General features: G+C 42.1%; 2 protein-coding genes across 6 annotated transcripts in view; one reads left to right on the forward strand and one right to left on the reverse strand.

Annotated features, from left to right (window-relative positions):
• Positions 1-14,679, reverse strand: part of CMSS1 (cms1 ribosomal small subunit homolog) — a 232,130-nt gene that overhangs the window by 22,303 nt on the left and 195,148 nt on the right. Inside the window, exon 1 of one of the 5 annotated variants that reach the window (XM_048494470.1) lies at positions 4,430-4,454. The exons of the other annotated variants lie outside the window; for them this stretch is intronic. The gene's annotated coding sequence lies outside the window, so the exon portion shown is untranslated. Of the gene's footprint in view, positions 1-4,429; positions 4,455-14,679 lie in introns of those variants that run through there. 5 annotated transcript variants of the gene reach the window in all.
• The window catches only part of LOC125431562 (filamin A-interacting protein 1-like), a 125,039-nt gene continuing 111,913 nt past the window's right edge, over positions 1,554-14,679 (forward strand). The window contains exon 1 of the mRNA XM_048494474.1: positions 1,554-1,747. The gene's annotated coding sequence lies outside the window, so the exon portion shown is untranslated. The remainder of the gene's footprint in view (positions 1,748-14,679) is intronic.

Genomic DNA, 14,679 nt, shown 5'->3' on the forward strand with positions numbered 1-14,679 from the left:
TAATGAGCAATTATGAATTTCTACCACTTACCATGAACTCCTCATTAGAATTTGAACTTGTTACTATAAACAGTCTTTGTCTCAACATTGAAAGGCCATATCATTTGCCTAATTTTCATCAGTTACTTCAGTTACATTTATTGGCAAATCTTTAGAAATCAGATTTCACATTCTGTTCAGCTAAATTTTCCGGGTCAAATGGCATTCAACTAGTTCTGCAAACTGATGCTCAACATGCTTGGTTTTAAGACAAATAACCATTTGCATGGTGTGGCATGGGGATCATGCTGCTCTGTTTTACCCTTGTACACCTGCTACGCTCCCAGGTGTCATGTTCACACTACAGTTCATGTTTGCACAGGGACATTCACAGAACCCAGTGTGTGCAGTCAGCAGTTTCTACCCACAACAATTTTAACACATTCAGTTTTTTCCACACAGTAAAGCTTTTGTGTGTGTCCTGTTCTCTTGTACAACAGTTCTGTAAAACCCAAATGGGACTAGAAATGGAGAAATTAAATCCCCCAGGTTATAGTATTTCCATTTATAAGGTTGCCAGGAATTATAAGTGATTTCCAGCCTAAAGAGATCAGTTCCCTTGAAGAAAATGGCAGCTTTGTGAGGTGGACTCTATGGCATCATATCACCCCTGGACTCCCTCTCCCAAATCCTGTCTTCTCCAAACTCTATCACTAAATCTCCAAGAATTTCTCAATCCAAAATTGACAACCTTATTCATGTCAACTTGTGTCATATTTCATCTTTTCTACATTGTTTGTAGAACCATAAACGTTGAAGATACCTAGAATCACAGAACCACAGAGTTGGAAGAGAAAAAAAGGACTATCAAGTCCAACCCTTTGCCATGCAGGAATACATCTGAGATACCCAAGACTGAAAACAGCTATCCCCTATGGCACGCGTGCCAGAGGTGGCACTCAGAGCCCTCTTTGTGGGCACCCGTGCCATTGCCCCAGTTTGGGCACTCGACAATGGCATCGCGCCAAGGGGATGAGGGGTGCGTGATGCACTGGGCATGAGCCCCATGGGGGTGTGGCAAGGGCATTCTGGGGGCGTGCAGGTGGAGTTTTGGGGCGTTCTGGGGCGTTCCAGGGCAGGAAGGGGGCGGACAGGGGCATGGCAGGGGCGTGGGGCGCACGCGTGCCCTGGATGCAATTTCCCCTTGCACTGCCCTGGCACTCAGTCTCTAAAAGGTTTGCCATCACTGCCCTATGTACATCCCAGTTGCCAAATAATGCTCACACTCCAAAGTGAAGCAGGATGCATTGGGGGTATAGATAATGTCCATACGTACATCCTTGCTTGATGCCAGAAAATGCTTGTTTACATTTTGGCCCAGTGAATCTTTCCTCTGCAAAGAATGGCAATCTGCGAAGTCCGTTTTCTGACAAGGTTGCCTGTCTTCAGTGCATAAAGAGAGCAGCATGGAAAGTGGATTGGGTTATATTTAGAGTGTGGTCTAAATCAGTGCTGGGGTCTCCCCCTCCCCCACATCTCCCTTACAGTGCTTTCTTGGGTCCGTGGATCTAACACTGCTGCATTGCAACTTAAGACAATAACAAAACTGGGAAGGTACACAGCTTGCTGAAATAAGCAACCTGGGTGATAAAAAGAGAAAACCTACAGAGGATTTTACATTTTATTTGCTGACCTGGATTTGGCATTTATGGGTGAATGAAGAAAAAAGAAATCACCTGCATGAAAGAAGACTGTCTCCCTAAATATGGTAAAGTTTTTTATTCCAGTATCATTTCTCGGAAATGACTTGCTAGCTTAGTGTTACACCTTAGTGGATTTGTTCTTTGTATGAGGTTCCCCTTCGTGAAAAACTGATGTAATCCAAGTTATTCATTTAAAGATACTCTATTTGAATGCATTTTAAACTATAAATAAGAGCAGGAAAGTTGTAAATAATGCACAGAATAACCGAAAGTACATCCCCATCTAAAAATGTTCAGTTTACCAGACATGAAAATATCGTGGGAAAGACCATAGACGTTAGAATTCTGGAGAAGGGGTAAACACAGTGTTTGTGCATGCAGACAACATTATTTTGCTTTAAGTATAGGTGAATGCGCCTGAGCTTTTCACTGACTGATTATGTTGAACAGGATTCATGGCAAGTAGCAATGAAGTTTAAGCAAGTGTTTCTGCCAAATGTGCTCATACTGTGAACGCCGTCCAAATAATTAACTGCACATCAGAGCCGCTGGAGTGATTTGGCATTGGTGAAAGGGATGATGTTCTTCTGAAAGGCTACTTAGACACAGAGGTATACTGTTATGAAATGCAACATTGAATGTGCATATGGCTGGGAAATATGCATCATCTACCACCACGGGGATATTGATGAAGGGGGATCTTTGCTCCTTTCCCTCTTTCTCAACTCCATCAGCTACTCCTAGTGCAATGCCTGAAATACAGTGCATTTCCCAGGGTTCCCAAGCAAACTGTAGTTCTTTGAAGAAATCGGGGTCTCTGGTAAGGAATTCCAGGCATCCTGCACTTTACAGTTCTAACTGGAAAACATGAGAGTTAAACCCATTTCAAACTGTTCTGTTTGCAATCTTCAGGAATCCAGTATTTTGCAACACCTCAGTTTGCCCTAATGCTGTCCCAGTAATATAATTACATACATGTAACATTTTGTTATTTTTTTCGACAGCAGTTGTTCGTCTTTGTAATGCTTTAAGAGCCATGAGCAATAGAATGTCCCAGAATAATCCAGCTGGAAAACGGTAGACGTGAGTGAGCTATTCACCAACATCAATCATATATTGTCAAAGAAACTGGATGGAATTCAGTGGTTCATGATTGGCACAGAGAAATTACTAACTTAGCAGTGAGACTTTGATTTTAGGATAACTGTAGCTTTCCAAGCATGAAGAGGAAGGATTAATTTATTTTTCTTCGCAAGGGTTCATTTAGCAGAATGTATTCTCTCATGCAAACTGTAAATTATAGTGGAACAAAAAATGCCAATATGGATTGTCATTTTGTAAGGAGGGCTCTTTTTCCAGGTGCATGACTGCCAAGGTATATAGTCTCCTAACACTCTGTCTTACTTCTTTACAAATGTTGGCGTGACATTTCAGGTTGCATCTGATGTACTGCTTTGTGTTACTTCCATTTACTAGGAAGGTGTAATTCATTGTAATAACAACCTAATGATTTATAATAGTTCATCTATTTTGTATAAATAAGGTAACCCATTGGTTTTGATGTACAGTAATATTACTGTAGTATGGAGAGCAATTTTGCAGTGGTCTTCAACTAGGTTTGCCAACCTGCAGGTGAGGCCTGGGGATCTTGCATTATTACAATTGATCTCCGGGTAATAGAGATCAATTCATCCGGAGAAAATAACTGGTTTGGAAGGTGGACTCCATGGCATTGTACTCTGTTTAAGTCTATCCCCTCCTCAAACTCCAACCTCCCCAGGTTCCACCTTAAAATATCCAGTATTTCCCTACCCACAGCGGGCAATCCTATCTTCCACCTATTGATTGAGACCCTGAGGTGGCCCTCCTTCTAGGTCAGGGGTGGCCAACCTATGGCACTTCAGATGTTCATGGACTACAATTCCCATCAGCCCCTGCCAGCATGGCCAATTGGCCATGCTGGCAAGGGCTGATGGGAATTGTAGTCCATGAACATCTGGAGCGACATAGGTTGGCCACCCCTGTCCTAGGTCATGAACCCCTACTGAGCTGCCATTCCCCCTGGTCATTTTGAAGGATCTCATAGAAGAATGTCTTGCCCTCTGATTCTCTTTTCATGCAGGCTAAGAGTTTTAAAAGAGGACAAAGCTGAAATAAGCACAATCTATGATATACTCTGTACAGAATTCAAATAATATAATACTGAATGTATTTTACAAAAAATCCCATAAAACTGCAGTGAGAGTTTTTGAGCTGTTTTACTTCTTACAGTACACTTTTAATGTGCATTTCTATTACACATTGCATAAAAGACCAACTCTAAAGCTTCTGCCACGCCTTTGAGTTCAAAGATGACATTTGGGTTTTAATTTTAGATGAAGAGGGTAAAGAAGAACCCAATAATTCATTAAGACACATCCATAACATGCTGACAGACTCAGTTCCTGTTACCTAATTTCAGACTACTTTCCCCTTCACCTGCTTCCAAATTCATTTCTAAAATAGCTTATACAAAGCTATAAAGGTATACAGCTGATACTCTTGCAAATCATGCCAAAGAAATTTAGCTTACTCTTCTTTTGCTATTTTGACGCTTACTTTTAATGAAAGCTTTAAAGGAAATTACATCCAGTGTTTCATGAAATAATATATATTTGTTTCTGAATAAATTAAAAAATCTTGCCTGAATACAAATACACCTTCATGGGGTTTTCAAGAAGTGGCATTCACAAGCGATTTGCCATTACCTGCATCGCAACCCTGGTATTCTTTGGAGGTCTCCCATCCAAATACTTGCTGGAGTTGACCCTGCTTTGCTTCTGAGATCTGATGAGATCAGGCTAACCTGTGTACTCCAGGTCACGGTACATTTGCATATTCGCATAATCACTGGATAGGAGTTTCGTAATGCATGGAATAGTCCTTAAATAAAAAAAGGCAAGACAGCAGAATTCTAACCAAAACTGGTACTTAACCAAAATGACTTGCCAAACAAATGAAACAAAAATGAATATGAGCTATGTGAACATACACATACATAACTGGAAATGAATATATTGTGACAGATTGTAATGCATACAGGCAGAGCTATTTTTGTGCTAAAATAGAGCTCTTTGAAGCTCCATGTCAACTGAAAAATGACAAGGCCAACCTGCAACAAAGGACACCAATGGCCTCATCCAAGGGGGTGGGGGAGGCAGAATCCGCTCATGGAAGTGATGTGTGGCCACGCTGGTGGATTTGCCCTCCCTGGGGCACTTGCCCTGGCAGAGGGGCAGTTTTGCCAGTGTGTCGCCGCTGCAGCCTTCTCCAGGGCTGGCTGGCAATGCTGGGTGCCACACCAGCATCCCAGGACCCCTAGATCTGCTGTCGTAACAGGGACAGGCCAGGAGAAGAGCCGACATTAGTTGGCTCCCTCCTGGCATTTGCTGGTGTGATGCCAGTCTGGGCCTTGGACGTACGCTGCCAAAAAAGACGGCGTAAGTCAGTTCATCCCAGTGGTGGCTTCTTGGCAGAGGGGAGGCTTTTTTTACTGTTCAGGCCTCCCCATGCCACCAGGAAGCCTCATGGGAGCAGCAGAGCCGGGCAAGACTGAGTTTGGATGGAGCTGTAAATGCTCAGGAGTACAGCATGGATTTCCTTGAATGCTGACAGATATTCAGAGTAGGCTCATAGATACTCAGGCCTTCTAGGGAGATATAACCAAGGACAAACAGCATATTACATTTACAAGGTGGCCTCCATGCTGAACTGGTGTTCTTGCATCTGAGTGAGACAAGTCTGGAATGACCGTCTTTAATCTCTCCATGTGCTGAGTAAATCTTGGTTTAAAATAGAGGAGTGGGACGTTCTGAAAAAGCAACAGCAGCAATGCCAGAACTTTGCTGAAGTGCCCTTTCTAAGAACAGTGTATTTCTGGGCTTCTGCAGCTGCCAATGAAGTACAGTTCAGGCAGTGGTGAGCTATCTTGGAACATTACATTCAGCGCTTCCTTGAAAAGAGATTCTTAAATAACTTCTCAGTTGAACAGTCTGACAGGCAAGACAGCCAAGAAGAACATGTAAAACTAAAGAGCAATTGTCCTTGCTTTCACATGTTAGTGAAAGCAAGGGCAATTAATGATGTGTCACTGGGAAATGGCTGTATTATAAATGTTACACAGAACTGGGCGGAGCACTTTTTTTGAACCAATTCATAGTGATGGTTTCTGTGATCCTAGTCCTAGTGCATTGTTCATTGCCTATCTTGTGCTGTCTTTCTCCACTGAAATCTGCCTGAAATCCAGAAAGGCAGATGATAAAATGAATAGCTAGATAATAATAATAAAAAAAAACTGACATAGTTGAGCTATTTCTGTAGAAAGCCAAGAAGTGAGCTGCAATTTGTGTTTGTTTTATATCCGGACAGTGCAAAGTTAACCAAAATAATCAAAATGGTTTTCTAACATAACAGGATGTTTGTCATCTCCTAATTAAGATTTTTCTTTAAACAAATACGAGCGTTAAAGTGAAACCCTTCCTTCACTGGGGGAAAATATTATTGCCTTTCACAACTTTTTCCTGTGCTCTGTATGGCTTTGTCAAACCAATGTACAAAATTCAGCTTCTTTCCTCGGCCTGTCTCCTTTTGACCCATGCTTCAAATCTTTGCCTATTCTCAGAGCTATACAGCCCTGCACAAGTTGAATCTGGGTCCCTATAACATGTCAGATGCAACACTAGCACATCCGTTCTCTGGGCACCGCCCCACTATGCCTGGGATGGGGCCCACCCCTGGCCACATCCCCTCCCAGCTACCGGCTGGCAGTATCTTCTGCCCTCCCCTCTGGGGAGGAAAGAAGCAACTGGAAAGCTCTGTGCTAGGGCCTTTATAAGCTTGGGCATGGGGCCACGCCCCCGATTGTACCATCTACAATCTGAAACCTAGTTTTATATATTTAATTTGTGCATAGGTAAAAACAAACCATCCTTCTGTGTGGTATTTGAACTAAGCCTCTGCTGCTGATTCATTTTTTCCTCAGTGTTTTTAGATGTTGGGGCTTTTCACTTTGCTGTCCACACCTTTATTGTAATACATTTTTCACCAGAAGCTTGACAGTGTCAGATACAGACTCTGGGTGCAAAAGTCTCACACAAGCAGACCAGCGAGTAGATGACATCACCCAGCAGTCAATATGTACACATTTACCAGCACTCTCCAAGCTTGTCAGAGTGTATGGTAGTCAGGCCATTTATACCAAGATAATTCATAAAAACATTTACAGGCTTGCTTTCTCACAGGAAGCTATGAATGCATCTGTTCCTGCTTTTTTTGGGACTAGTTTGCATATTAGGGATCTGGAGGAGAGTGCCTCTGTGGATTCTAGAATGGGAGTGTACAACAAATATCCTGGCTATATACAGAGGCGTTCCTCCCATTGGGCAAAGTGGGCAGTTGCCCAGGGCGCCCCCTTGTGGGGGACGCAAAAACTGCAGGTTCGTTTGTGGGATTTTTTGTATTTTCAGTGTTTTTCCGTTTTTGGCCTGCAGAAGGCGCAGTTTTTAGTAGCACCAAAATTTCAGGAATGTTTTGGGAGACTCTCCTGATGCTTTCACCCAGGTTTGGTGAGGTTTGATTCAGAGAGTCCAAAGTTATGGACTCCCAAAGGTGGTGCCCCATCCCCCATTGTTTCCAATGGAAGCTAACAGGAGATGGGGCTACACCTTTGACAGTCGATAACTTTGGACCTCCTGAACCAAACTTCAACAAACCTGGGGGGCGGGGTATCATCAGGAGAGTCTCTTACTGATACCATTCAGGTTTTGTGAAGTTTGGTACAGGGGGTCCAAAGCTATGGACTCCCAAAGGGGGTGCCCCATCACCCATTGTTTCCAATGGGAGCTACAGAAGATGGGGGCTACACCTTTGAGGGTCCAAAACTTTGGACCCCGTGAACCAAACTTCACCAAACCTGGGTGGTATCATTAGGAGAGTCTCCTAAAGATACATTGAAAGTTTGGTGCTGCTAGCTTAGCAATTGCACCCCTGACAGCAGGCACCCCCAAATTTCCCCAGATTTTCCTTTTAAATTCTCCCCCCTTTGGCATGGATTTAAAGGGAGAATCTGAGGTCCCCAGTTTAAACATTGAAAGTGATGCTGGGTGAGGGAGAATCAATCCCAAAATAGCATTACTTTCAATGTTGTTTAAACTGGGAACCCCAGATTCTCCCTTTAAGGTGGATTTAAAAGGAGAATCTGGGCTCCCTAGTTTAAACACCATTGAAAATGATGCTGTTTGGGGGTGGATTCCAGCATCACTTGTTTAAACTAGGGAGCTCAGATTCTCCTTTTAAATCCACCTTAAAGGGAGAATCTGGGGTTCCCAGTTTAAATAACATTGAAAGTGATGCTGTTTCCCCCAATTGGGGGGACTGGATACAACACCATAAAATGTTTTCATAGCAGTAATAAAACATTTTGAAAGCATTTTGAAAATGTTTTCAAAAATTATTTCTGCTGTGTGGCATGACCTATTGCTGTGTTCAGATTTGTGAGTTGGGGCATGTTCTGTAATGTGATGGTGACTTTGAAACGACCTGGTGTAAAAAATAATTGCTTGGTCACCGTGGGGGGGGGGGGCGCCAAACTCCAGTTTACCTAGATACACCACTGGGCATAACTACAAGGGTGCTGGGGTGTGTGCGTGGCACCGGGCACGCGCTGGGTGGGGGTGGGGGAGAGCATCATATCAGGTTTTCCCCAGGGCTCCAGTTTGCCTAGTTACGCCACTGGCTATATATCACAAGCCCAGTGATATAGAGGTCACAAGGGGAAAGAAAGGCTTAGTACAGTACCATGTTATCATTATTATTTATCAATTGACAGCAATATGCCTAGCACTTATGATTGCTGAAAGCAGCTTGGGACATTCCTGAAGAGTTGTGGATAGAGTGCTTAGGGAGGTTGAAATTTGGGGAGGAGAGGGAACTCAGGGGAGGTGAGATGCAATACAGTCCACCCTCCAAAGCTGCCATTTGCTCTAGAGGAACTGATAGCTGTAGTCTGGAGGTCAGTTGTAATTCTGGAGGAATGCCAGGTCCCATTTTGATTTGTTCAATAGCAATAGGGAGCTAGAAAGGGACCAGGGCCTTGTTCTAAACTGTAACACACATCAGACACAGTGCATGAAAAAAGGAGACGGGGTTCGGAGAACGTGTATTGATAATTCTGGCTTAATTCGTGTCCTAGTAAGACCGAGGGAGGTGTGGAGGGGCTGCTTCTTGGTGATGAGTTACTCCTCAGGGAGTGTCACTTGACTTAGTGAGATTTATGCTCTCATGAGCCCAGGCTGAAATAATTGTTTTGGAACACTTTATGGGAGTATTTTGTGAAACGTTTTTAAAACTCTTGCAAACCTCAAATGAAACCCAATTTTCTTTTGTTATTTAATCACCCCCTATTAAGTAGGCTCTCAATACTCATTTCTGCTATAAATCTGCATAGTGACGTAGCTGCGAAAACACTCTATATAAAATCAGTTGCCAAATCGTTCCCCCCCTTTTTCATACGCTTTATCAAAGGCACATTTAATTTCCCATTTTAAATAAGGTTCCCCCTCCCCCCAAATCTCAGAACATTTAAATAATTACTTAGGGAGCTATTACTCCTACAATTTATGATATCATCACCAGGCATGCTCATTTGAGAGACTCTGCTCTCATACTCTGCATTTGTGCTGAAATGAACACACATAGATGAAAACTGATGATTCAAAAGGAGCACAGTGACTTGCATTCAACCCATTTTTGACTTGATAAGATCCGTACTGTGTGGCAGAATGGAAAACATAATACTGCCCTAGTCTGGTGTGGTGTTACCAGCACACAGTTACATGGCAGGATATTGTGCTTCTCTAAGCAGTACAAATGTCCTTGTTACAAACACTGGACTTCCAAAACTTTGGGTTAAAAATCCCTGTATGGGACAGAGGGTGATTACAGATCATTTGTAATCTGGGCAATCTAGAACACTTTTTATTATTATTTATTTGCAACATTTCACCTTCATCATCCATGCGAATTGTTCAAGTTGGATTACAAAAAACATTAAAAGCTGGATTACAAAAAAACATTAAAAGGCGAAATACAGCACACACTTAATACAAAACTCAGAAGCAGTTCAAACTAAATCAATGAAATACAGCAGCAAAATCAAACAAAATCAGCAATCAGAGAACTGGGACAGTGTATGAAAGGAGGCTGGTATCTTCCTGGAAAAGTATTTTTGCTTACTATTTGATGAATAATAATGATGCTGCCTGGAAAGCAAATTCCAAAGACAGGAATTCCAAAGGCACTGGAGAAGGCCCTATTTCCAGCTGCCACCCATCTTCTCTCCAAAGGTGGAGGATGCCCAAAGCCCAGTTTCTGCTGAAATTGAAGGCTTGTTCTAGAACAAGAATGTCCGAAGGTTACCTACAACTCTCAAGGTGGGGGCTGGAGACCTTTCAGAATTACACTGAATCTCCAGACTGCACATACCTGTACTTCTGGAGGCAACAGCAGTTTTGTATATTTATTTATTTAAAACATTTACCAACTGCCTTTCCCCCTTGCAGAACTCAAGGTAGCTTATAATTTAAATAAAACATTGTAAAAACGCAATAAAATTATAAAACTCCTAAAAAGGAAAAGGTAGTTCCGTTAAAAACCACAGTTTAAAAACTCCAAACAGGACTACTGACAACAAAAGCTACAGTGATAAAAATGCATTCCAAAATAAAGTTATCTGGAACTGCCTCCTGAAAACTGTCAAGGGGGCCAGGCACACCTCCTTGGGAAAATTGTACCAAAACTATGGGACTGGTATGGAAGAGGTCCTCCCTTGTGTATCTGCCTAACAAGTGTTTTAATTGGTGGGATAGTCTGGCATCTTTCCATGCTCCTAATTCCCAAACAGGGACATATGGAAGAAGATGGCCTATCAGATATTCCAGTCTCAAGCAATATAAAGAGAGTGGACTCATTATGAGAAGACACTGGAAAAGACAGTAATGCTAGGAAAAGTTGAAGGAAAAGAGGAAGAGCCAGCATGAGATGGACTGACTCCATCACAGAAGCCTCAGCTGTCAGTTTACAAGACTTGAGCAAGGCTGTTAATGATAGGACATTTTGGAGGGCATTAACTCATAGGGTTACCATAGGTTGGAAGCAACTTGATGGCACTTAACACACATACACTGTTCAATGAAATATAAGTCAAAGAAATATTCACAGTATCATATTAGCTTCCTCTCCCCTTAAAAAACTATCAATAACATGTCTGCAAGCAAGGGCAAATACAATACAAAGTGATAACTGATTTTATTTGAAAATGGACAAGGCGGTAGGAAAATGTTCTTTAGAAAAAAAATACTTCTTGTCAAGGCACACTCTCATTTCAGTTTCCAATCTGATAGCGCTAAAAGATGTGATATTTCACTGTGGGATTTTCACCAAATAGCTGTCTAGAAATAATTGTTGGTGGAACCAGGGCTTAGGGAAAGTGTAGCCTGCCAAGCCAAAATAGCCAAGCGTTGAATTACAGCAGCACGGATAAGGCACTATCCAGACTCTCTATGTAGAGTGGCCAGTGCTGAAGTTCCAGGCATTCAGAATTTTTTTCACACTGCACTTCCCGCTGAGTGCTTGGTTCAGGTTTCAGCATAGCTGAAGTGATGCATTTAACACCTGCTATTTATGTTCAAGGTTAACATGAGGCTTAAACAGCAGAACAATGTTGACAGAAGTCATTGATCTGATTGCCCCAAGACAGCTAACAAGAATGGGAAATCTCCCACCTGGCAAGCTCTGGTTAAGAAAGATGCATGAAAGATCATACCAAATACACCAACTTCTTTAATTCTGTTTTTTCTACCCTCTCTCTTTTGCAAAGACAAATGAATGCAGGCAACTAGAACAAAAGGCTTGATATAAACCAGACTAAGGGTTGGGACGAGGGCAGGGGAAGAGAGAGAAAGGTCATTTCCCCAAGGAGAAATTAAAGCCGGATACAACCAGGTTTCAAAAGAAACAGCACCTTTTCATTGAGGTTTCTCCCTCCCCGCTGCAGCGTGTGTCTAGCGAAGACCTCGATGTCTATTGCGGATTCAAGCAATGTAACACCCCCCACAAACATGCGATCTGCTCGATGGGTCTGTTCTTCCTCGTCCTGACTGACTGTTGTGTTGTGGCTGGAACTTTTTTAAAAACTTTTTTTTCACGCAGCTACGTCTCTACATAGATGCGCAGGCAGAATTTCCCTCTCTTCTGATTGACTAATGTGCTGGAACGGGAACACAACTCCGCCCCCGATTGAAAATTCATGTTATTCTTCTCGTTTTTACGTTCGCGCGTAGCCATGCATAATCAATTGATCAAAATCATTACACCGTAGCTTCCTATTAACGTTCCTTTGTAGCCCAGCGTGGCACAAAAAAAATGAGTAGGGGAAAGTGGCAGCTTTACAGGGGCTTACAAATGCAGAATGTAGGGCACCACAACCCATCTCAGGGCCATTAACTGGCCTATACTATCCAAACAGCATGACGCAAAACAACCAACAAATGAACCTGCCACACTGAGCCTGACCAGTATGATCTATTTAGTCCAGATTTGTCTATTCTAATGGCTCTCCAGAATCTCAGACAGTTGCTATTCCTTCAGGTCAGGTCAACCTGAGGTCATCTATCTGGAAATGCTGGAGCCTGAACCTGGAACTTTATAACATGTGCTGTACCATAAACCACTGGGGTTGTCCTCAAATTGGAGATCCAGGGACTGAATCTGGGATGCTCTGCATGCATAGCATATGCTGAATTGTAGCCACACCTGCTTTTCTGGCTCTTGCACCACTGAAAATGTCTAAGAAACAAGCCAGGCTCTAGGAGAAGGGGGAAAAAAATCAAAATCCAATTGGTACTACAGTGGAACTTCGGTTTTTGTTGGCAATTCGTCCGGGAAACCTCGGCGAAAACTGAAACCTACGAAAACCGAGGCTCCCATTGGCAAGCAATGGAGCAGCAGTGGGTCGCCAGTTTTCATTGCGAAATTAACGCACACGCGCTGACAAAAACCAATGAAAACCAAAGTGACGAACAAAAACTGAGGAAACTTTTTATTGAAAAAACCCAATGAAAACCAAAACCGACGAAAACCGATGGCAACGATAACAGAGGTTCCACTGCATATGTTAAGGGCCCATTACTAAGATATAAACAAGGAAACTATAAAGGGTTAATCATATAGCCAACCAATACTGTTTTCAATCCAGGCAGTTTCTTAGCTACAGTCCCTAAATACCAACACAACCATTCACAAGGGACAAGACAAACAGTTTGGAAGAAAAACTGACACTCTCCTGAATACAACATTTATTCAGTGAACAAGCCAAAGTACTCTGCAGGGCAGCAGCAAGTTACTTACAATAGGATATCACCAGCTCCTTCCTGCAAATCACTATTTTTTTTGAAGTAACAAAAATAGATCTGAAATAGCTGTCAAACTCTCCCTTATTGCGCAACCTCCATCATGCAAAGTTGTCACAAAGGGATCCACACACACAGGCAAGAGGTTTGGGGACAATTGATGACTGTAGTTAAATTGTGTCTGTATGACAGATCTGTGAATATTATTCACAGTGTTGCTTTAAAACTACTTTTTTTTCAAAAGTTTGTTTTAGCTGTACAAGAAGGCTCATCAGTATTGGTTTTTAGTCACTTACTATCTTTTATAATTTAGAGGCACAGCATTTAACAAGGTCATAACACTATTCCTACCAGAGAATAGCACAAAACATCATTAACTTTAAAAGGAAGGGTGTCGTGGATATACTTGTGCCATAATGATGATTCCAGCCCTTTCTGCAGAAGTCATTAGCTCATTATGGGAGCCCTTGGACCATACAGATTAAAAAGGTCTTTTTATGGTCTTGGCACTACAAGTTTCTTTATTGGAGATTAGTGTCTCCTTTTCCTATAAACAAAAACCACAGACATTGTCCAGAAATGTTACTTTAAAAATGTGTGAAATGCATTGGTGTTTGCCAACTGAACTTTGTGAGGGAAGTAGCATATGTATCACCTTGATGTGTACAAAGTATTTTAGCTATTTAAATAGATGATCAGTCTTACATTATACCCTGCAATATGGGAAAGATCACCAGCAACAATAGATACATACATCTTCCCTTTGGACTTTTCCACTGGCTTTAAGACTTTCTCCATTCTTAGAATAACAGAATGAACTTGTTATTCTCTCTAAAAATCCAAGGGTCAATAGATGGAAAATGTTAATGAAGATACAAAACAAGCCCATTCCTGGCAATTCAGCATGTTTGCCTATTTCATCATCCAATAAGACCAATCAGTAATTTCCTCTTTACATATGAGGGCATGATTACACATGATGAGGCATAATAGAACTGAAATGGTTACTGCACTAAAAATGAAATCACAGTGTAAACCAGGTATGCACAACCTGTGACCCCCCCCCCCCTTCACTGATGTTGGTCTACTAGAGACTTGATAAACCCCCTACTTTTGTTACCTGCTTGGAAGTTGTCAACCTCTTGGCAGGCGACAATACACAGCTTGTAAACTGTGTTTAATCTCATGGGTTGTGCACAGATTTGGTTTAAACAGCAACTGGCAAAATATGATAGGTGTATTACATCCCAGCTTAGTTTCTCTTAAGCAGTAACTGACTGAGATGATGAGGTGATTTTTGATGGTGTGATAACAGTGGTTTTGCATACAAATATTATACAATATAATGCGCGGCATAAGGCTAGCACATAGATGCACAAGAAGAAGCATACTGCGTGTCAAAAAGGATCAGAAGCGGTCAGCTGACAGTTATAATATGTGCAGCCCCGGAATCAGATCAGTACATATCCTGGATGACATTTAGAGGATAATACCTTCCCAAAGCCTATCAGTTGTGTCACAGCAGGTAACACCTTACACTCTTCTTATTCCAA

This window comes from Sphaerodactylus townsendi, linkage group LG04 (assembly GCF_021028975.2).
Source record: "Sphaerodactylus townsendi isolate TG3544 linkage group LG04, MPM_Stown_v2.3, whole genome shotgun sequence".
In the NCBI taxonomy this organism is placed as follows: Eukaryota; Metazoa; Chordata; class Lepidosauria; order Squamata; family Sphaerodactylidae; genus Sphaerodactylus; species Sphaerodactylus townsendi.